We start from the raw sequence: 23,639 nt of genomic DNA, 5'->3' as shown, positions 1-23,639 counted from the left end.
AAAATAGCAACCTGCACATTCGATAAACTCAAGCACAAGCAGTCGATAAACTCAAGCACAAGCAGAAGTGATGGTATTTTCAAGTCATCACATCCATATTTCTAAGTTGTAACTTTGATTTTATAATTCCTCAAGGTACAAGAGTTTCTGGATAACAGCAAAATCCAACTATGGAAACACTCAGTCCCCCAAGCCAACCCTCAAAAGGCATTCTAGCTAATTTTGCAGGATTACTGTGACAAACCTAACTAACTCTGTCATGTAAGGAGATTCAGATTGGCCCAAAATCAGAGCGAATAAATGAATGGCAGTTATTTTCTTCATCCAAGCCTTTGTAAGGAATGGAAAAATAACAGGAGAAAAGTGAGAAAGATGGAGCAGAATTCCTGCAACCTTTGCTCTGAAATGTATGCTGCAGGTTTACTGCTAAGTACCCATGATTATTAACCAGTGGGCTGAGAAGGTGAAGGATTTTCTGATCTCTGTTTGCTAGGGGCATGCTTCTCAGCCAGCTGAGCTTTCCATTTCGCTTTGCCTCTTCCAATGTTCCGCCAGAAAGTCAGCCTCCTGCGGTCGCGGCCGTTGGCAACTGTCTCCCAGTTGTCTGTGTCAATGCCTGCCATCTTCATACCTCACTTGAAGGTGTCCTTGTATCAGAAATATAATCATACAGCAGGTCATGATCCAGTGGCTAGCTCACGATAAAGGAGGTCTTTTGTGTATTATTATCCATCCAATGTATGTGGCCAAGTCTCATCCTCCCTATCTAATACCCCTCATAATCTTGTACACTTCTATCAAATCTCCCCTCAACCACCTTTGCCCAAAGAAGAACAAACTTCTTCAATCTAACCTTGTAGCTAAAAGAATCTAATTCCTGCAAACAGTCTGGTAAATTTCCTCTTCACCTTCTTAAGAACCCTCACATCCTTTCTGAAATGTGGTGACTAGACAGGATGTAATACTTGTGGCCTAACACGAGCTTTATAAAAGTTCAGGACAACTTCCCTGCTTTAGCGTTCAAATGATCCATTTTTTTCAAAAATAAGTTCTATATTTTTTATTAGTATTTGGTCAGTTTTGCAGACATGGTCTTCAAATGGATTCGCAATTCCATCTTTCAGGATGATGGGTCAAAGAGTTCTCATATTCAAAAGCTCAGGTCTGTGGAAGGTGCTCAGGTCTCTTTCAGCTTGTTGACTTTAACATTTACATCTGCCGCTTCCTTTACCTCTGCTTGGTACTGGGGCTTTAGGGCAGCCCTCACCACTTGTGCACAGATTCGAGAGTACTGAATGTAACTCAGGCCGGCCTGCCTCCAGAACGCCACCATCTTCACTTTGCTCCTTTCACCGCCTCAGCCAAGATATGAAACCCAAGGTCACATATGCTTGTTAACTGGATCAATCAAAGCCTTATTTAATTCTTCAATAACCTCATAATAATAGAAAACAGTAAAAGGATGTTTTCAATGACAAGTTTACAAAAACTGCATTGTAACTTACCTTACGTTATGTAACATTCATCACAGAAATGTTCGAGATATTCAGGACACCATGCAAAAAGTATGAACTAAACTTTAACCATATCCCATTGTAACAATCTGAATGTAAATGCTATCAAAAGGATGAAAGGTGCTCTACTTCAAAAGGGAGATAAAGAGAAACAGTTAGAAATTCACTTTCACTCTTCGACGATCCTGATAACGGTTGTTACGCAGTAGGTCACCAAACATAACGACCCTTAACATGGTTTTTCTAAACTTGTATCCTGCCAGTCCTTTGTGACACATCCATATCTTTTTTCAGGGCTATTAGCTATACTATGATCGCTCTGTTTTCCTATTAGATTGTTTGTTTCAACTGCCTTCTGATAAGTCATCTTAACTGCCCTGAAGTCCATTTTTAAATGTCACATATTGGTGTCCATCTTTGATGAAAACCAGAGTGCAATTGAATCATCACAAAGAAAATATTACCTCAATGTGCACAATGTTATCTCAGCAATATTTACCATATATATTCTATTAAATGATAAAACAATTCTAATGCCCTTTAATCCGACATTCGTATCAGGTCAATATTAAAATTAAACATTAAATCTCTCCAGTATTGAAAAAAATACTCATTAAGAAAAAGCAGTGGAACTAGCACTGAACCTTGGGGAACACCACTGTCTACCATCTTCCAGTCTGAAGAACAACCATTTACCATAACCTGCTGTTTTCTGTCTTTAAGCTAATTCTGATTCAATTCGACACTGACCGTTCTATGCCACGAGCCTCAATTTTGTTAGCCAGCCTTTTGTGTGGTACATTGTCAAACACTTTCTTAAAATCCATAAACATAAGATCCATTACATTCCCATCATCAACATCCTCTATTACTTCATCAAAAAATTCAGTGAGTCAAACAATCTGCCCTTTACCAATCTGTGCTGACTCTCCTTAATTAACTCACATCTTATCAACTGCCTGTCGATTCTTTTCCCCGATTATTGTTTCTAAAAATTTACCCACCACTGGTGTTAAACTAACCAGCCCGAGTTCCTAGGAATGCCCTTCATACCCTTTCCTGAATTAGGGTATCATGCTTGCTGTTCTCCAAATCTCTGTACCTCCCCTGTATATAAGGGATGTCTCCACCCCCACTTCCTTTAGAAACCTCGGATGCAAGCCATCCCCACAAGATGATGTATCCACATTAAGTATACACAGGATGTACTGGAAAGACTGACTATCAATTTCACCCTGTCCATTTAAATGTTTTTAATCCTTTTTCCCCAACCACCACCCCCCCTACCCACCCACAGGGCCATTTGTCACTTGTTTTTAAGTAGTGCTTTCACAGAGCGCTGACCCTTGTTCTGCTATTAATACATTCTGCTATCTTACCTTTATGCCACTAGCAGCACCTTCTTTAGTCTTTAACGCTATCATTAACACTCCCTTTGTCCTGTATCCCTGACATCCTTGTCAAATTTCTCCTCAGCTTCCACTTATCCCTGACCTCCTATTTTGTACCACCTGCTCCACCCCCTCTTAAACAGTATGAAATCCATCATATTTCTACTTCTCTTTAGTTCTGAAGAGGAGTCATATGGGCACAAAACATTAACTTTGTTTCTCTCTCCACAGATGCTGCCAGACCTGCTGAGCTTTTCCAGCATTTCCTGTTTATATTTCCTTTTGTGCTTTGGTCTTACTTTGTCTTACAATGCTCCTGTGAAGTGCCTTGGGATGTTTTATTACATTAAATACATTATATAAGTTGTTGATGTTAAAGTATTGATTTCAGCTGGTATACAGTTCATGCTTCCTGTACATTATTTCATCCAAGTTGGCGATCTTCACACAGGATCTAAAAGAATGAGTATGAATATTGGCATGGTTAGTTAACCATGGAGAGAGCCAAATGTCTTCCAACAGTCATTTACATGTTCTTGCCACTATAGTCACTGGATATTAATTAAGAGTGACAACCTAAGCTGATTTTCCCCTTCCTCAGCCAGGAGCACAGAGACCAATTTTCTGCCCTACTGCCAAGCCAACTTAAAATCAGCTAATTCAACACAGACCATGGATGAAACCTGGGACAATCTGGTGTACACAATTCAGCTACATGCTGCCTTTACCAACAAAGCCACAAAAAATTTTGCAGGTTGATCTGTAGAGTGCATTGCAAGGCCACAAGTGTCTAATATGCAAAACAGAATAACAACGTTGAAAGAGATCAATAAGATTCTGGTACCAGCTCTCCAACTATATTAATACTGTGGTTTGACTTACAATGGTATTCCTCAGAATATTCAATACTAATAATCTATTTGTTGGGTAGTAAAAGTGAGTGAGTTCCTCCTGTACAGGCCTTAATTCAGTGATATTTCAACAACTAGGCAAATCTAGATTGATCTTGTGAATGGGCTGCTCGTATAATTCTTCGTACTGAATTTGGAGCAAGTGTTGTACTATTAAAAAGTTTATTGACAAAGACAAATAGCAAGTCAAACACTGGGAAAATTCAACAATTTATTTTGAAAAGGAGGACGTTATTAAGTAAGTGAAGCCAGCTCAATCCTTGGCAAAATGTTATTCCTGAAATGGCAAACATGAATTTTGCAGCTATAAAACACTAAAAAAAAACTCAGAGGACTTTTCCTAATATTGAAAAATAAGTGCTTTTAGAAAATGAAGATTTAATTGGTGGCAATTACAAAAGTTTGCCAGTTGTGGAAAATAAAATAATAATAAACCAAAGCATTTCCTCAGTCCATGACAATAATATTCCAGATAGATATGTAGATTAAACAAAGAAGAAGGTGGTGGTGGGGGGCCTTGGAAATTGTAAGAATGGATAGAAGACCACCAGACTTCCCACTGCTAAATTGTTACTGGATAATCACATCAGGGAAAAATGCAATCCCGGAGTGAACACTAATATTCTTACAAGAAACTTCAAAATCCTACCAGGGCCCAGAAGGCCAATATCCTTCTGGACAAATGCAGCTTCAAAGAAATTGCAGTTGGAGAATACATTTTTGTACTGAAAGCTGCATAGATATGTTAAGCAATCAACAAAAGGCACAGGCCCAAAAGGAGGAGGAAGAAAGATCACCATTGCCTTCCTCTTACCTTCCTGTAAGTTTTTCCATTGATCCAATGTTCTTTAGTTTACACAGCTTACACGGTAACCTGGTGATGAGCAACGTATTTTAAGGCAAACCATCAACCCATGAACTACAGCACTTTTAGAATAGATGACATATGCAAGACAATAGGAGACGAAAGAGCTGACAAGAGGTCACAGAATCCAGTATTTATAGAGGATGAGCATGTCCCCAGTGTACACAGGAAGCCTTTCCAATATCTAAAATTCCCAAAGGAATTTGCATACTCAGGGCTAAATTCACCTGTGATGTGTGAAACACCATATTTGAAGGTTAAATAAGTTTAATTTAAGAATGTATTTTGTAAACATGGAAGCATTAATCAATGAATATACAAGTACTGAACTAATGAACTATGCAGTATCAGCACAACATGTCAAAAGGAGTTCTTCTATTTATTTCAGTAAATGATTCCTGCTTCAATAATTATATACTTAAAGATATCAATTTTTATTTGTCAATAAGTGAAATGCCTAGCAAAATCTACACTCCAAACACCAAGTGCAACATTTATTTACAATCAGTGCAGGTTCACTCTCCAGGATTCAATCTTCACTTCAGTAGATGGTCAATGCTGCATTAAGACCAATCAGAGCAGAGGGTCCATTCCCTCCATGACACCCTGGTCCACTCCTCCATCATCCCCAACACCTCATCCCCCACCCATGCAATCGCAGGTCGTGTAACACCTGCCTTTTTCCCTCCTCACTGTCCAAGGCTTCAACATTCCTTCCAGGTGAAGCAGCGATTTACTGGTACTTCTTTCAATTTAGTCTACTGTATTCGCTGCTCACAATGCAGTCTCCTCTGCACTGGGGAGACCAAAGCAGATTAGGCGACCACTTCGCAGAATACCTTCTCTCTGTCCACAAGCAGGAACCTGACCTTCCGGTCGCTTGCCATTTGAATTCACCATCTTGGTCTCGTGCTTACGTTTCTGTCCTCGGTCTGCTACAATATTCCAGTGAAGCCCAATGCAAGCTGAAGGAACAGCACCTCATCATCCGATTAGGCACTTTACAGCCTTCTGGACTCAACACTGCGTTCAACAGCTTCCGCCCAAGTGCCAGTATGTATCTTGTTCTCAAGTTTCTGCTTTCAGACAGCACTGACCTTTGACCTGCTATTAGCACATACTCTGGAACAACGCTTTGTGCTTTTAATACTATCATTACCATTCCCTTTGCCTTGTGTTCCACCTGTCCCTCTCCACTTTTTCAAATAGCATAATATAATTCCTAACTGGAAAAACTCAGCAGGTCTGACAGCATCTGTGGAGAGGAAGACAGAGTTAACGTTTCGAGTCTATGTGACTCTTCATTAGTTCTGATGAAGAGTCACACTGACTCGAAACATTAACTCTGTCTTCCTCTCCACAGATGCTGTCAGACCTGCTGAGTTTTTCCAGCTATTTTTGTTTTTGTTTCAGATTTCCAGCATCCACAGTATTTTGCTTTCAACATAATCCCTACCTCTTTCAGTTCCAAGGGGTCATATTGAACTCGAAACGTTAACTCTGTTTCTCTCTCCACAGATGTTGTGAGACCTGCTGAGATTTTCTAGCACTTTCTGCTTTTATTGAAGACCCATCAGTGTTGCTTTCCCTTTCTCTGACTGATTATGGTAAACACTTGATCTGATCTGCCACATTGACTTGACTCTGAATTGTTATAAAAACTGCCAATGCCTTTCAAAACAATGGACAATCATACAAGGAAGAGATCCAGCTATGAGCACCAATCACCTAAAAACAACAATCAGCAGCTCATTTCTTTCCCCCTCTGTTGATGGTCACAAGTAACGAGGATTTTCAAGTTATGTCATGTCACCCAACTTAACTTCTTCAGCTCCCTTAATGACCAAGAGATGAAAATGAGGCAGGAAGCAAAGCTGATGATAAATGTCAAGCTCTTAATTCAGGAGAAAACCAAGAAGAATTTTATTTTATTAGCGCATGGAATATGAGCTTCCATCTCCAAGGATATAAATGCCTTACTCCAAAGGGCTCAAGGAAGTGAAAAAGGAATTAAGAGGGCAAAGAGTGCATGTGAGAGTTCTAGCAAGGGCAGAGCAGATATAAACAGTGCAGAGAGTGAGTGAGTTCCAAGAAAAGCAGAGCTGGGTATATAAGGAGCAGGAGCCAGTCTGTAGGTTCAGAGCCCACTTCTAAATGAAAATTCGAGATGCGAATTCACAGGGACATGGATAGGTGATTGGCTGATGAGTATTTTCTATTTATCTTAGCTAGCCTAGGGAATTTCAATAGAGCCAAGTAAAACATTAATTGAAATAATAAGAATATAAGCACAAGACAACGAGGCATTAATTAAAATTTAACTAAGAAACTATTTAATTAGCTAAAACAGAATAAAGGCGGCTGGGCAGATGACGTGTTGCAGCTACAGTACATGTGTGCTGGTGAATGCCAGTATGATCCAAGGAAAAGGTCAGGGGCTGCAGGGAGGATGAGCGAACAGACCATGGCACCACGATGCAGGAAGCCGTTCAAGCAGGGGCTGTAAACAGAAATGCAGTGGAATAGAGACAGTATAGGCAGGGGGTAGACACTGTTCTCTGTAGCTGAGAGCAAGAATCCAGAAGGCTGTGTTGCCTGCCCAGTTCGGGACATCTGCTTGGCGCTGGAGAGGAACTTGCAATAGGAGGGGGGTGGATCCAGTTCTCATGATCCACATAGGTATGAACAGCATACAGTAAAATCTTTATTATCCAGCATATGTGGGGAATGGGTGGTACTGGTTAATTGAAAATGCTGGTTAACGGACAGTTCCATTTACCAATGGAATACAGTGCATTGCTTGCAGCATGAATTAATGCGCAAATACTCAGGAAGAAAAGAACAACCAAGTATTCTTTTAACACGTAATCTTCAACAGTACATTATTATTTTATGCCTTAATTTATGTTTTAAAGTACACAGGTATGGGTTTCAGATAATTTTGTAATTGCTCCCGGTTGGTAAAGGGACAATTCACATTAGGGAAACATCAGAAATTCCGGTTAGAGAGAATTCCAGTTGATAGAGTGCCAGTTAACACAAAGTTTACTGTATATAGGACAAAATAACAGGTTCTGCTTAAGGGTTATGAGGGGCTGGGGGCCAAATTAAAAAGCAGAACCTGGAAGGTAATAATCTCTGGATTATTGCCTAAACCACGAACAAATTGGTGAAGGATAAATAAGATTAGAGTTAAATGTGTGGCTCAAAGATTGGTGTGAGAGAAATGGGTTTCAATTCATGGGGCACTGGCACTAGTACTGGGGAAAGTGGGAGCTGTACCATTGGGAAGGTCTTCACCTGGACCGTGGTGTGGCCAGTGTTCTTGCGAGTCGTATAACTAGAGCAGTAGATAGGGCTTTAAATTAAATAGGGATCAAGTGAGGGAAGGTGTGGTGAATTGTAGAGAAAGGGCAAGAAAAGAAAGCAGTAAGAACATAAGAAAAAGGAGTAGGCCATTCGTCCCCTCAAGCCCGCTATTCAATAAGATCAAGGCTGATCTGCGCCAGGCCTCAACTCCTCTTTTGTGCCATTACCTCATAGCCCTCAACTCTCCAATGTTTCGAAAATCTTTCTACCTCCTCTTTAAATACTTTGTGATCTAGCCTCCACAACTCTCTGGGATAGAGAATTCCAGACATTCACTACCCTCAGAGAAGAAATTCCTTCGCATCTCAGTTTAAAATGAGTGTCCCCTTATTCTGTAACTATGGCCCCTAATTCAAAATTCCCCACTGGTGGGGACATCTTCTCAAGATCTACCATCAAGCTCCCTCAGAATCTTGTACGTTTCAATAAGATCACCCCTCATTCTTCTAAACTCTAATGAATAAGGGCCTAACCTGTTTAGCCATTTTTGATAAGTCAACTCCTTCATCCCAGGAATGAGCCTAGTGAATTTCTTTCGCACTACCTCCAATGCCAGTATGTCCTTTCCTAAATACGGGGCCAAAACTATACATAGTACTCCAGATGCGGACTCACCAACACCCTGTACAGTTTTAACAAGACTTCCCTATTTTTAAACTCCAACCGCCTAGCAACACAGCCCAAAATTCCATTTGCCTTCTTAATTACTTGTTGCACCTGCATGCTAACTTTTTGTGTTTCATGCACAAGAACACCCAGATCCCTCCATGCTGCACTTTTTTTGGAGTCTCCCTCCATTTAAATAATTGCCTGCCTTTTGACTCTTCCTACCAAAGTGCATGACCTCACACTTTCCAACATTAAACTCCATCTGCCAAGATTTTGCCCACTCACTCAACCTATTTATATCCCCTTGCAGATTCCTTATGCCCTCATCACAACATGCCCTCCCACCTAATTTTGTAGGCCTCATCACAACATGCCCTCCCACCCAATTTTGTATAATCAGCAAATCTGGATACATTACACTTTGTCCCCTCCTCCAAGTCATTAATATAGATAGTAAATAATTGAGGCCCTTGGACTGATCCTTGTGGCACTCCACTAGTTACGTCTTTCCAACCTGAAAAAGACCCAATAATCCCACCTCTCTGCCTTCTGTGTGTTAACCAATCCTCAATCCATGCTAATACATTACCCCCAATATTGTGAGCTCCTAGCTTGTGCAACAACCTTTTATGTGGCGCCTTATCGAATGTCTTCTAGAAATCCAAATACACATTTACCGGTTCCCCTTTATCAACTCCACTTGTTACATCCTCAAATAACTCTAGCAAATTTGTCAAAAATGATTTCCCTTTCACAAAACCATGTTGACCATGTTTAATTGCGTTAAAATTTTCTAAATGTCCTATTTCCTCCTTAATAATGGACTCTAGCATTTTCCCAACCACAGGTGTTAGGTTGACTGGCCTATAGTTTCCTGCTTTTTGTCTCCCCCCATTCTTGAACAGGGGCGACACATTAGCAGTTTTCAAATCCACTGGGACCCTCCCGGAATCCAGTGAGTTCTGGAATATTTCAACCAAAGCCTCCACTATATCTGCAGCCACTTCCTTTAAAACCCTTGGATGCAGGCCATCAGGTCCCGGTGACTTGTCTGACTTCAGTCCCATTAGTTTGTCAAATACTTTGTCCCTCATTATAGAGACTGTTAAAAGATCTTTCCTTGCTCCTTGCTTATCTGATATCTTTGGGGTGTTTATAGTGTCCTCCACTGTGAAGACCAATGTAAAATATTGTTTTGAATTATCGATCATTTCCTTGTTCCCTGTTATCAATTCTCCAGTCGCATCCTTCAAGGGTCCCATGCTCACATTAGCTACTCTCTTTTTATATACCTGTAGTAGCTCTTGCTGTTTGTTTTTATATTTCTTACCATTTTACTTTCATAATCAACTTTCTGCTTCTTTATTAGCTTTTTCGTCACCCACTGCTGGTTCCTAAAAAAAAATCCCAATCCTCTGGCCTACCACTAGTTTTTGATTGGATACTCTCCTTGACCACCTTTGTTACCCATGGATGGTTCATCCTTCTCATTGAGTCCTTCTTTTTGACCGGGATAAATTTTTGCTGAGCGTTATGAATTATCTGCTTAAATATCTGCCGCTGCTCATCCACTGACCTTCCCATATTTTCTATTTTCCCAGCCCGCTTTAAACAGCTCTTTCTTCATACCTTTGTAATTACCCTTATTTAAGTTGTGGCACTGGCTTGAGAACCGAGTTGCTCGCCCTTAAACTGAATTTGAAATTCTGCCATGTTGTGATCGCTACCGCCTAAAGGATCCTTAACTACGATATCTCTTATTAATCCCACCTCATTGCACATTACTAGATCTAAAATAGCCTGTTCCTGGGTAGGTTCTGCAAAGTATTGCTCTAAGAAACAATCCTTGGTGCACTCTACAAATTAGTCTTCCATGTTACCCCTGCCAATCTGATTTGTCCAGTCAATATGTAGATTAAAATCACCCATGACAATTGTAGCGCCCTTCTTACACACCTCCATTATTTTCCGATTTATCCTTTGTCTTACAGTGAGGCAGCTCTTCAGGGGCCTAGAGACGGCTCCCACCAGTGACTTCTTCCCCTTGATATTCCTTATTTCCACCCAAACTGATTCCACATCACGATCTATTGCACCTATATCACTACTCACCACCGCACTGATACCTTCCTTTAATAACAAAGCTACCCCACCTCCTTTTCCTTTTTGCCTATTTTTCCGGAATGTCGAATACCCTTGAATATTGGAGTTCTCAGTCTTGGTCACCCTGCAACCATGTCTCTGTAATAGCTATCAAGTTATATTCATTTATTTCTATTTGTGCCGTCAACTCATCTATCTTGTTACAAATGTTGTGTACATTCAGATAAAGAGCTTTTAGCTTTGACTTTTTACCATTATTACTCATTCTGGTTCTAATTTCTGCTGCACTCTTCTGCTTATATTTGTTGCCCCTTCCTGTCACTTTGCTAATCGTTCGCCTCTTCACTACACTGCACCTCTGCTCTCTCATTTCTTCTTGATTTTTAAAAACTTTCCTTCAATTGAACCCTCCCCCACACTAACTAGTTTAAAGTCCCATCTACAACCCTACTTACACGATTCACCAGGGCACTGGTCCCAGCATGTTCAAATAAAGCCGTCCCAATGGAACAGCTCTCTCCATTCCCAGTATTGGTGCCAGTGCCCCATGAATCAGAACTCATTTCTCGCACACCAATATGAGCCACGCAGTTGCCTCTCTAATCTTATTTACCCTATGCCAATTTGCACATGGCTCTGGTAGTAATCCAGAAACTGTTGCCTTTTGATTCTGTTTTTTTAATTTAGCCCTGAGCTGCTCGTGGTCCATCAGCAGAACCTCTTTCCTGGTCCTACCTATGTTGTTGCTACCTACATGGACCACGACAACTTGATCCAAGTTCCTCTCCAACCCAGAAGAGATGTCCTTAACCTTGGCACCAGGTAAGCAACACTGCCTTCGGGACAAGTAGAGAACAATATCTATTAACTATGCCATCCCCTATTACTAATACATTTCTCTTTTCTTCCCCCACTTCAATGGCACTCTGTACCACGGTGCTGTGGTCAGTTCGCTCATCCACCCTGCAGTCTGTGCCCTCGTCCACACCGGGAGCAAGAACCTCATATCTATTGGACAAACGCACTGGTTAAGGCTCCTCCAAAGTTAAATCCTGGACCCTCCCACATCTGCCTCACTCGCAGTCCTGTCCCTGACCACTGCCAAAATTTGATGTAATTAATCTAAGGGATGTAACTGTCTCCTGAAACCAGTGTCCAGGTAACTCTCCCCCTCCCCGATGTGTTGCTGTGTCCGCAGCTTGCACTCCAGCTCATCAACTCTTAACTGAAGTTCGTTGAGCAGCCAACATTTGCTGCAGATGGGGTCACCGTGAATTGCACCAGCGTCCACCAGCTCCCACATACTGCAGCTGCTGCACACCGCCTGCCCAGCCATCTCTACTCTATTTAGTTAATTAATTTGGATATTAAATATTTTAAAAGCAAATTTTTTAACTGCACTCTTCAGCTGTAATAACGTCTGCTGATTTAAGCCACTTGGCCAATCAAAAAAGGCAGGGAAGAGATACCCACCAATCACCTACCTGTTTTTCTTTGAAGTCACACTGCGGCTCTGACAGGTAGAAACAAGCTGAAGGAGCTCTCTGCCGTCGGTTTTTATCTCCTGCCCCCGCTTCCCCTCTCTCGCCGGTCCTCTCTCCGTGTGCTGGGTCTCCCTTTCTGCCAGCGGTTTTAATCTCCCACTGTCCATCTCACGCAAATCCGCTCTCTCTGTCTATGGTAATGATAATCAGACCATGGCAGGAAAGGCCAGAACGTACAAACTTAAGAGTGCACCATAAGATCAGGCCAGAATTTGCAATAAAAGTAAAAAGACAGAACTAAAAATTTGAATGCATGTAGATTTGTAACAGAATAAATGAATTGATAGTACAAATAGAAATAAATCTGTATGACCTGATAGCCATTACAGAGGCATGGCTGCAAGATGACCAAGGCTGGGGCATGAACATCCAAGGATGCTTTACATTTTAGAAGGACAGGAAGCTAGGAAAAGGTGGTGGGATAGTTCTGTTAATTAAGGACGACGTTAGTACAATAGTGAGAGGTGACCTTAGTTCCCAAAGGTCAAAATGCAGAATTAGTTTGGGTAGAGATAAGAAATGGCAATTATAAGTCACTTGTGGGAGTAGTTTATCGGAACTACTAACAGGAACTACAACATAGTACGGGGCATACAGCAATAAATATTGGGGGCTTGAATGAAAGGTATTGCAATAATCATGGGTGCTTTTAATCTACATACAGATTGGATGAATCAGATTGGCAAAGGTACCCTGGAAAATAAGTTTGTAGAGCACTTTTGGGACAATTTCTTAGAGCAGCATGTTTCACAGCCAACCAGAGATCTGGCTATTCTAGACCTGGTAGAGTGGAACAAAAAGAGATTAATTAATGACCTCATAGTAAAGGAGCTTCAAAGTAGCAGCGATCATAATACGATTGAATTTCGCATTCAGTTTGAAGGAGAGAAGAGCAGGTCAAAGACTGGTGTTTTAAACTTAAATGAAGACAAAGCTGGCTAAAGTGAATTGGGAAATTAAGTTAAGGGTAGATCAGTAGAGTTTCAGTGGCAGACATTTAAGAAGATATTTCAGAACACTCAGCGATGAAAGACTCTAGGAGAAGGATGCAATATCCGTGGTTAACTAAGGAAATATGGTTAATATCAAATTGAAAGAAAAAGTGTACAATACTACATGGATTAATGGTAGGTCAGAAGATTGGACAGGATTTAAAGCCAGCAAAGAATACTAAAAAAAATGAGGGAGAAATTAGAATATCAGGGAAAGCTGGCTAGAAATACCCTGTAGGAATTGATTCTTACTCTACTACAGGGAAAGCAGCTAGCTGGTAGTGAGTTATTTGGTAAATGGGTAAGGTCTATTCCAGTCCTAAAATTTAAAATAGCATACAAGTTGCTGGTATAGTTAATGAAGTATATAAAAAAGCAACATAAATAAGTGAATAATATAATTAAGTAATTAATTAAAACATAATAAGGATGGCAGGACAGGTGATGCGTCAAGGCTGCAGCATGTGGGAGCTCCTGAATGCCAATGTGATCCAGGGCAAACACGTCTGCAGTAAGTATCTGCGGGTTCAGGAACTTCGAGTCATTCAGAGTCATTGAGTAGAGGCTGAGCTGCAGACTCTGGAACACATCAGGGAGGGGAAAAGTTACCTGGATGCTTTGTACCAGGAGGCAGTCACACCACTTAGGATAAGATCTACTGATTTGGTCAGTGGTCAGGGACAGGAGGTTGTGACTGTGAGTGAGGCAAGTAAGGGGACCCAGAGGGCAGGAGTGAGCGCCTTTGCAATTCTCCAACAAGTTTGAGGTTCTCTCAGCTTGTTTGGGTGAGAACTGGGGCTGCAGAGTGGATGAGCAAATTGACCATAGTACAGAAAGCCATTAAGTGGTGGGAGAAAACAGGAATGTAGTGATAGTAGGGGATGGTATAGTGAGGGGGATTGACACGGTTCTCTGCAGCCAAGAGTAAGAGTCCAGGCAGCTGTGTTGCCAGCCCAGTGCCAAGGTTCAGGACATGTGCCCAGGGCTGAAGAGGAAATTGCAGTGGGAGGGGGAGGATCCAGTTGTCGTGGTCCATGTAAGTGCCAATGACATAGGTAGAACTAGGAAAGAGGTTCTGCATACAGAGCATAAATTGAATAGCAGAACCTCTGGATAATTACCTGAGCCAAATGCAAATTTGCATAGAGTACATAAAATTAGAGAGATGAATACATGGCTCAATGACTGGTGTGGGAGAAGTGGGTTCTGGTTTGTGGGGCACTGGCAACAATACTGGAGAAAGTGGGGGCTGTACCGTTGGGACGGTCTACATTTGAACCGTGCTGGGACCAGTGTTCTCGTTAACCACATAACTAGAGAAGTAGAGAGGGTTTTAAACTGAAGAGTGGGGGGCAAGAGATCAAATGTGGAAAGATGTGGTATATCAAAGAGTAAAGACAAGGTAAGAGAGGAAAATAGCAATATAGGAAATGTGGTTCAGAGAATGACAGGAAGGACAGAAAGAAAAAACATAAGTATGCACCAAGCATCATGACTAGATATTACAAAGATAACAAAAAGACAAAACTAAAGGCTATGTATCTGAATTCGTGTAGCATCCATAAAAAAGTAAATGAATTGATAGTGCACACTGAAGTAAATAAATACGATCTGATAGCCATGATGAAGACTTGGCCTCAGGATGACAAGGAGTGGGTCTTGAATATTGAAGGCTACAAAACATGCAAGGAGAACAGGAAGTTAGGTAAAGGTGGAGGGGTAGCACTGTTGATCAATGATGATATTTGTGCAATATTTAGAGAGATTCAGGAGATAAGGATGTAGGTTTCGATAGAGATAGAAGGGGAAAGAAGTCACGAGTGGGAAGGGTCCACAGGCTCCCTAACAGTAACCACAATGTGGGACAAAGTATATAAGAAGAAATATTGGGTACTTGTGATAAACGGATGGCAATAGCCATGGGTGACTTTAATCTACATATAAACCAGAAAAATCAGATTGGCAGTAGTAGCCTGGATGAAGAGTTCTTAGAGTGCTTTTGAGATAGTTTCTTAAGAGCAACACATTCTGGAACCAACCAGAGAGGAGGTTATAATAGACTTGGTATTGTGTAATGTGACATGATTAATTAGTGACCTCAGAGTAAAGGCACCCCTAGATAGCTGCAACCACAATATGATTGAATTTTACAGCCAGTTTCAAAGGAAGAAGAGTGGGTCTAAGACTAGTACTTTAAACTTAAATAAGGGCATCTATGTATGCATGAAAGCTGAGCTAGCTGAAGTGAGCTGGGATACTAGGCTAGGGGGTAGGTCATTAGGGAAGCAGTGGCAGGCATTTAAGGGGATATTTTAGAATACACAGAATAAGTACATTTCTACTATAAAGAAAAATTCTAAGCGGAGGGCCCACCATCCGTGGTTAACTAAAGTAGTTAGGGAAAGCATCAAACTTAAGGAAAAAGCATACAATTGCGCAAAGATGAGTGGAAGATCAGATGATTGGTCAGAATATAAAGGACGGTAAAGAATCACTAAAAGGTTAATTAGGAGAAATAAATTAGAGTATGAGAGGAAGCTAGCTAGAAATGTAAAAACGGATAGCAAGAGTTTCTACAGGTATTTAAACGGGATAAGGGTAGGTAAAATGAGTGCTGGTCCTCGAGAGAGTAAGAATGGGGAGTTACTGGTAGATAATAAGGAAATGGCGAATGAAATGAACAAATATTTTGCATCTGTCTTCACTATAGAGGATACAAAAAACATTACAGTCATCACTGTAAATCAGGAGGTGGAGGGGAAAGAGGAACTTGGTGAAATTACAATCACTAGGGAAGTAGTACTGAGCAAACTGATAAAGCTGCAGACTGACAAGTCTCTGGATCCTGATGGACTCCATCCTAGGGTTTTAAAAGTGGTGGCTAATGAGTTAGTAGATGTGTGGTGTTAATTTTCCAGAATTTGTTCGATTCTGGAAAGGTTCCATCAGACTGGAAAGGAGCAAATATAAATCCTCTATTCAACATGGGAGGGAGGTAGAAAACAGGAAACTATAGGCCAGTTAGCTTGACGTCTGTCGTGGGAAGATGTTAGAATCGATCATTCAGGAAGTTATAGCTGGGCACTTAGAAAAATTCAAATTCATAATAGGGAAGAGTCAGCATGGCATTATGAAAGGGAAATCACGTTTAATCAATTTATTAGAGTTCTTTGAAGGAGTAATATGTGCTGTGGATAAAAGGGAGCCTGTAGACATACTGTACTAGGATTTCCAGAAGGCATTTGATAAGGTGCCACATCAAAGGTTACTACACAAAATAAGAGCTCATGGCACAGGAGGTAATATATTAGCTAACCAATTCTCTATCCATCCTAACAGGAAGCAGAGAGTAGGGATAAATGGGTAATTTTCCGATTAGCAATTTGCAACCAGTTGAGTGCCACAGGGATCAGACCTGGGGCCTCAACTACCTACAATCAATATTAGTGACTTGGATGAAGGGACCGATTGTATGGATGCAAAATGTGCTGATAACACAAAGATAGGTAGGAGAGTAAATTCTGAATAGGACATAAGGAATCTGCAAGGAGATGTAGATAGGTTAAGTGAGTAGATAAAAATTTGGTAAGTGGGTGTAATATGGGAAAATGTAAACTTGGCCATTTGAGCAGAAAGTAGCATATTATTTAAATGGAGAGAGATTGCAGAACTCTGGAATATAGAGGGATCTGGTTGTCCTGGTACATGAATCACAACAAGTTAGTGCAGGTACAGCAATTTATTAGGAAGGTATATGGAATATTGCTGTTTATTGCAAGCGGAATGGAATATTGAAGTAGGGGAGTTTTGCTATTGCGAAGGGCAATGGTGAGACCACAACTAGAGTATTGTATACAGTTTTGATCTCCTTATTTAACAAAGACCTAATTGCATTAGCAGTTCAGAGAAGGTTCACTCGAACGATTTCTGGGATGAAAGGGTCATCTTGTGCTGAGTGGATAACCCATCTTGATCTCCTCTTGAAATCTTCAGTATCACAAATGCCAGTCTTCAGACAATCTGATTCACTGCACATGATGTCAACCAACAAACAGCTTAAAGTACTGAACACATCATGGACACTGATATAGTACTGCTATAGTACCGAAGACTTGTGCTCCAGACTAGCGGCGCTCTAGTCAATTTGTTCCACTGCAACTACAACACTGACATGTACCCGACATTGTGGACATTGCCCAAGTCTGTCCTGTCCATAAGAAGCAGGACAAATCCAATCCGGCTAATCACTGCCGGATCAGAATCCCCTCAAACATCAGCAAAATAATGGCACTTCACAGAAGCTTTAAGCAAAGAAAATGTGACGCTGAGCCACAAGAGATGAGGGCATGAGAATTTGTAAGTTTTAAGGGAGGGTCTAGGGAGGGAATTAAGGGCCTTGAATGGAGGAGTGATTAAAATCAGGGATGCTCAAGAGGCCAGACCTGGATAAGTGCAGACATTTCAGAGGGTTGTAAGGCTGGAGGAGATTACAGATGGGGAGCAATGAGCTCTGAAGGGATTTGAAATCAAGGAGGGAATTTTTAAATCAAGGCATATCCAATATAGGTCAGAGCACACAGGGGTGATGGATGAATGGGGCTTATTCAAGTTAGGATAGGGGCAGCAGAGCTTTGGATGTTCAAGTTTATGGTGTCTGAAAGATGGGAGGTCGGTCACGAGAGCATTATAACAGTCGAGTCTAGAGATAATAAAGACATGGATGAGGGTTTCAGCAGTAGGTGGGCTGAGGCAAGGGCAGAAATAGAAGTGCAAATAGGCAGTTTTGGTAATGGAGATGTGGGATTGGAAGCTCATGTTAGGATCTTGTAGGATGCCACGGTTGTCAACAGTTTTGTTCAGCCTCAGTAGTCAGGGAGAAGAATGGACTGGCTGGTAAAGGGATCAGTTCTAGTGGAGACAATAGCTTCAGTCTCCCCAATATTTAGTCAGGAGGAAATGTCTGTTCATCCAGTACTGGATGTCAGATAGGCAGCATGACAAATTAGGCGCTATTGGGTGGCCAAGAGGCAAGATGTGACATGGAGCTAAGTATCATCAGTGTACATGTGGGAAGTGAAGTTTTCAAATGTCACTAAGAGGCAGCATATACATAAAATATATGTATATATCTACATTACACACACACACACATTTTATATATATATATTCAAAATGAGGAGGCCAATTGTAATTTCTCCATCCTCAAGTATGGAATTAGATTCAACTGCCTTTTCAGGTGGAGCTTTCCAGAACACATCAATTGTGAGAAAAACTTTCTCCAACGATTTCAAATCTATAACCTCTGCTTATTGACTCACACTGTGGGAGGAATATTTTTTTCCTATCCATCCATCAAAATCTCTCATCATCTTGAAAGATCAGGTCACCTCTTCATAGAAATTTACAACACCAAAGGAAGCCATTCAGCCAAACACATCCACGCCAGCCAACAAAAGTAGCCATCCGGCCTCACCCTACTTTCCAGCTTTTAGTCCGTGGCCTTGCCGATTACGGCACTTCATGTGCATACCCAAGTAATTTTTAAATGTTATCAGGGCTCCTGCTTCTATTACTCTTTCTGGAAAGGAGTTCTAGATCCCCACCACCCTTTGGGTGAAAAAGCTTATCCTCGAATCCCCTCAACTTCCTGTCTCTTACCCTAAATCTATGCACCCTGGTTATGCACCTTTCAATCAAAGGGAATAGAGCCTTCCTATCCACTATCTCGACCCCTCAATTTTATACTCTTCAATTAGGTCCACCCTCAGCCTCCTCTGTTCCAAAGAGGAAAACCTTAGCCGATCCAATCTTTCCTCATAACTAAAATTCTTCAGTCCAGCAACATCCTTGGAAATCTCCTCTGTACCTTCTCCGGTGCAATCACATCTTTCCTATAGAGAGGTGACCAGAATTGCACGAGGTACTCCAACTGTGACCTAATTCATGTTTTATACCGTTCCAGCAAAACCTCCCAGCTTTTATATTCTATGATAAAAGCAAAAACCTGCGGATGCTGGAAATCCAAAACAAAAACAAAAATACCTGGAAAAACTCAGCAGGTCTGGCAGCATCTGCGGAGAGGAGCACAGTTAATGTTTCGAGTCCGTATGACTCTTCAACAGAACATACGGACTCGAAACGTTAACTGTGCTCCTCTCAGCAGATGCTGCCAGACCTGCTGAGTTTTTCCAGGTATTTTTGTTTTTGTTTTATATTCTATGCCTTGGTTAATAAAAGTATCCCATATGTCTTCTTGACCACCTTATCTACTTGTCCAGGCACCTTCAGAGATCTATGGACATGCACTCCAGGGTCTCTATGTTCCTCTACACCTCTCAGAGTCCTACCATTTCTTATGTATTTCTTTGCCTTGTTAGTCTTCCCCAAATGCAGTGCCACACAATTCTCCGGATTGAATTCCACTGTTTGGGCCGCCTGACGAGCCCATTGATATCTTCCTTCAGTCTACAGCTTCCTTCTTCGTTATCAACCACACGTTCAATTTGCAAAGTTTTTAATCATTGCCCTCCATTCAAGATCAAAACATTAATATATACACAAAAAGCAAGGAGCCTAATGCCAAGCCCTGCAGGACCCCAATGGAAATAGCTTTCCAGTCACAATTGAACTCATTAATCGTTACTCTTTGCTTCCTCCCTCAGAACCAATTTTGGATCCAACTGCCACTTGCTTGGATCTCGTGGCTTTTACTTTGTGGCCAGTCTGCCACATGGGGCCTCAACAAAAGCCTTGCTAAAATCCATATAGACGACATCAAATGCACTACCCTGATCAAAACAACTTTGTTACCTCCTTGAAAAATTCAATCATATTAATCAGACATGGCTTTCCATAACAAATCTGTGTTGGCTGCCTTTGATCAATTAACATCTTTCTATTGAAGATTTATCCTGTTACTCAGACTTTTTTTCCAATAATTTTCCCACCACTGAGGTTAGGTTGACTGTGCTGTAATTAGTTGATCTTCCCTTCTTTCCTTTTTAAACAATGGTACAACATTAGCTGTTCTCCAGCCGTCTGGCATCATGCCTGTTGCCAGAGAGGGAAATGATGGTCAGATTGTTTGCTATTTCTTCCCTTGCTTTCCATAACAATGCAGAAAACATTTAATCCAGGCCTGGGGATTTATCCACTTTCAAAGATGTTAAACCCTTTAATACTTCCTTTCTCATTATGTTAATTTTATCTAATATTTCACTTTCTCTGTTTCAAATCAACCTGGCAGTATCTTTCTGCCACAAATAAGGCATGTCATTTTTCTTCACTTTTGAATTTTTTTTATATAAGATATAACATGGGTTGCCATTGTGGTGCATAGAAATCCAGGCATACCTGATTGCTCAAGTGGCCTGCTGTTGGGTAAACTTCTCAAACAAAGCATTTGGTGCTATCTTGTTTTTATTAGGAACTATACTGAAACTAGCCAAATTTATTTCACATATCCTTACATAACACAGAAAAGATAAATTGCTAACCTAAATTTGCTTCCAATCCAGACTGATAACATACTAAAACTGACTGAATTACTCTGTAACCTCAATGTACTTATTTTCATAAGAAACAAGAATTTGACTAACAGCAATTTACTTTACAAACAAATCAAATTAAAAACATCCAAATTTTTGGGACAAGAAATAGTTTGCAGGTTAAAAAACTCTCCATTCCATAGATTTTTATGCTGTATGTACTACATCGAAAGATTATATTTTACAGGAATTAAAACACCATGCTGATACAAGGAAGGTCAGATGTCCATTTTTTTTTAAACCAGTACCCAAAAGCAAAAACAATGAAAAACATAAATGCAATTTCTCAGACACGATACAGCTATTCATGGTGATTGATAGCCATTCAAAGTGGGCTGAGGGGTTTCTGATGAATCAAACAACAAATAGCATGCTGCTTCTTGGATCACAGAGAAAATTGTATCTGACAACAGATCTCAGTTTTATTCAGAAGAGTTCACACAATTCATGAGCATGAACAAGGTAAAACACACTAGGGTTCCACTGTATTATCCTGCTTCAAATGGGGCAGCAGAGCACAAAGCACAAATTGTTAAGCATGCTCTTGTTGTGAAAATGCTAGACACAAATTGGAAGAAACATCAGTTGTCATTGAATCACAAGCTGCCGAATTTTCCATTTATTTATTGTAACACGCCTCACACCACCACCGGCAGTGCGCCAGAAAACTGTTGTTTCTTAGCAGACAGTCTAGAATGTGGTTTTCATTGCTGAAGCTACATTTAATACCCTCAGCAGAAGAGAACAATCAAGGAAGAAAGAGTCATGATAGGGGTAGAGGGAGAGAAAGAAGTCTGAAATTGAACCAAAAGATTAAGGTGTAAGATCATCAGCATAAGTTGTTGAAGTGGCTACCAGGAAGAGTCGTGAAACTATGTGGTTCTCACACATATTTGGTAGTGGAAAGGTAAGGTTGTACATATAGATCATGCTTTACCTTCAGAGGTTCATAAAAAAGGATGAAGCTGGGAAGAATTGAATAAGTCTGATGAATTATATAGTTGGATACAAGTAGAGTGGATGATCAGCCATGGTCGTACTGAATGGCGGAGCAGGCTTGACAGGCTGAATAGCCTATTCCTGTTCCTATATTCAAATTGTTACTCCAACATAAGTCGTGCCTGAAGTCAGTTCAGATTCAAGTCAGACAGGCATGTCTGAAGTGGAAAATTCAATTCAAGGTCAAAAATCAGTCTTTTTTGCAGAAAACTTCTCCTCAGACTCAGGCCAAGATGGTCAAGGTCCTTTCCCAAGCTCCTAAAGTTTGGACAAGGAAGGGGGTGTCCTCTTAGGAATAGGAAACTGGTGGTTAAATTTGATTTGTAAATAAATGAAAAACAATAAATATATATAAGTTGTATAGAACTCTAATATTCTGTAAATTTTTCATTAAGGAGGGAGGAGTATAATAGCACCCTCTTGTGGCCATTTTTGTACATATGTATGTATATAACTCAAACTTGACTAAACCAGTTTTCACCTAGGTACTAGACTCCATGCTGCTCAGTGTTTTGAGCTGCAAAGATATCACAATGGTTTGTTCATACCCTTTAGGGAAGGAAATCTGCCATCCTTATCCAGTCTGGCCTAAGTGACTACAGATCCACAGCAACATGGTTGACCCTTAAGTGCCGTCTGAAATGGCCTAGCTTTCACTCACTTATGTTAAACACCTACAAAAATAAAAGGAAAATAAAAATTAGATGGATCACTTGGCACTAACCTAGGCATGACCAAAACATACCCAACTCAGTCGACCCTGAAATGCCCTCTTCAGTACCTTCAGGGTACTAATACCAAAATTGGGGAGTTGTCCCATAGACTAGTCAAGCAACATCCTAACGTAGTTGTATTCACAGAATCGTACCTCTTCGGTAACATCCCAGACTCCTTCATTATAATCTGTGGATATAGTCATCAGAGGTGGTGGCACAGTGGCATATTTTCAGTACTTCAGGCTCCAGATCCATGGTATCAGGTCAAATTCCTTTTAATCACATAAGGAAACCTCCCTCTGATGACTAAAATAAAAACAAAACACTGCAGATGCTGGAGATCTGAAATAAAAACAGCAAGTGCTAGAAAAACTCAGCCAGTCTGGCAGCAGCAACTGTGGGGAGAGAAACAGAATTAATGTTTTGAGTCCAATATGACTCTTCTTCATAAGTCCTCTGATCACTACTTGCTACCTTCCCTCAGATGATGAATCAGCGCTCCTGTGGACCAGCAACATCCACATCCCATTGATGAACAAAGAAAGTTAAACAAAGTAAACACCGTATTTTGACAACATTTCCCAACAATTCAACACCACTTTAGACAGTGTGTGGCACTGGAGTGCGTACACCATCAAATCTTGTACTTAGAATTTCCAGGGATTTAAATTTACCATATTAAAATTCTACTCTACAACATTCACTACTAGCTGTCTCTGCATTTCTTTTGCAAAAGGACGTTATTGCTGCTGCAATTTCAAGTTTCTCAATTGGATAGAGCTTTCAAAGAGCTATCACACAGATAAGATGGGCCAAATGGTCTTTCTGTGCTGTATGATTCTAGCAATTGACAACTGTTGTCATGAGCAGAAAATTATTGTGAGAATGCACACAGGCTGCTACCAAGAGAAGCCAACTTTATGTTACCAGCAGTAATTTCAATTTGAACTACACAGCAAAAGATACTTTCATTACAATGGTCGTCAAAGCTGTGTTCAACTCAGATCTAATTTTGCTAATACTTGGGCTCAATTTAAACCCTTTAGATTTGAGCTTACCCATTTAATACTGAAAAGCAA

The 23,639-nt window shown here is 40.7% G+C and overlaps 1 protein-coding gene and 1 pseudogene across 1 annotated transcript in view; both read right to left on the bottom strand.

The window, feature by feature from the left end:
- LOC144682964 (nectin-3-like) overlaps nt 1–23,639 on the bottom strand; it is a 303,215-nt gene that overhangs the window by 220,907 nt on the left and 58,669 nt on the right. The window lies entirely within an intron of this gene.
- On the bottom strand, nt 1,057–1,379 carry LOC144682498 (ATP synthase subunit epsilon-like protein, mitochondrial pseudogene; annotated as a pseudogene).

Source organism: Cetorhinus maximus, chromosome 7 (assembly GCF_964194155.1).
Source record: "Cetorhinus maximus chromosome 7, sCetMax3.hap1.1, whole genome shotgun sequence".
In the NCBI taxonomy this organism is placed as follows: domain Eukaryota; kingdom Metazoa; phylum Chordata; class Chondrichthyes; order Lamniformes; family Cetorhinidae; genus Cetorhinus; species Cetorhinus maximus.
This window is presented reverse-complemented; position numbering and strand designations above follow the sequence as displayed.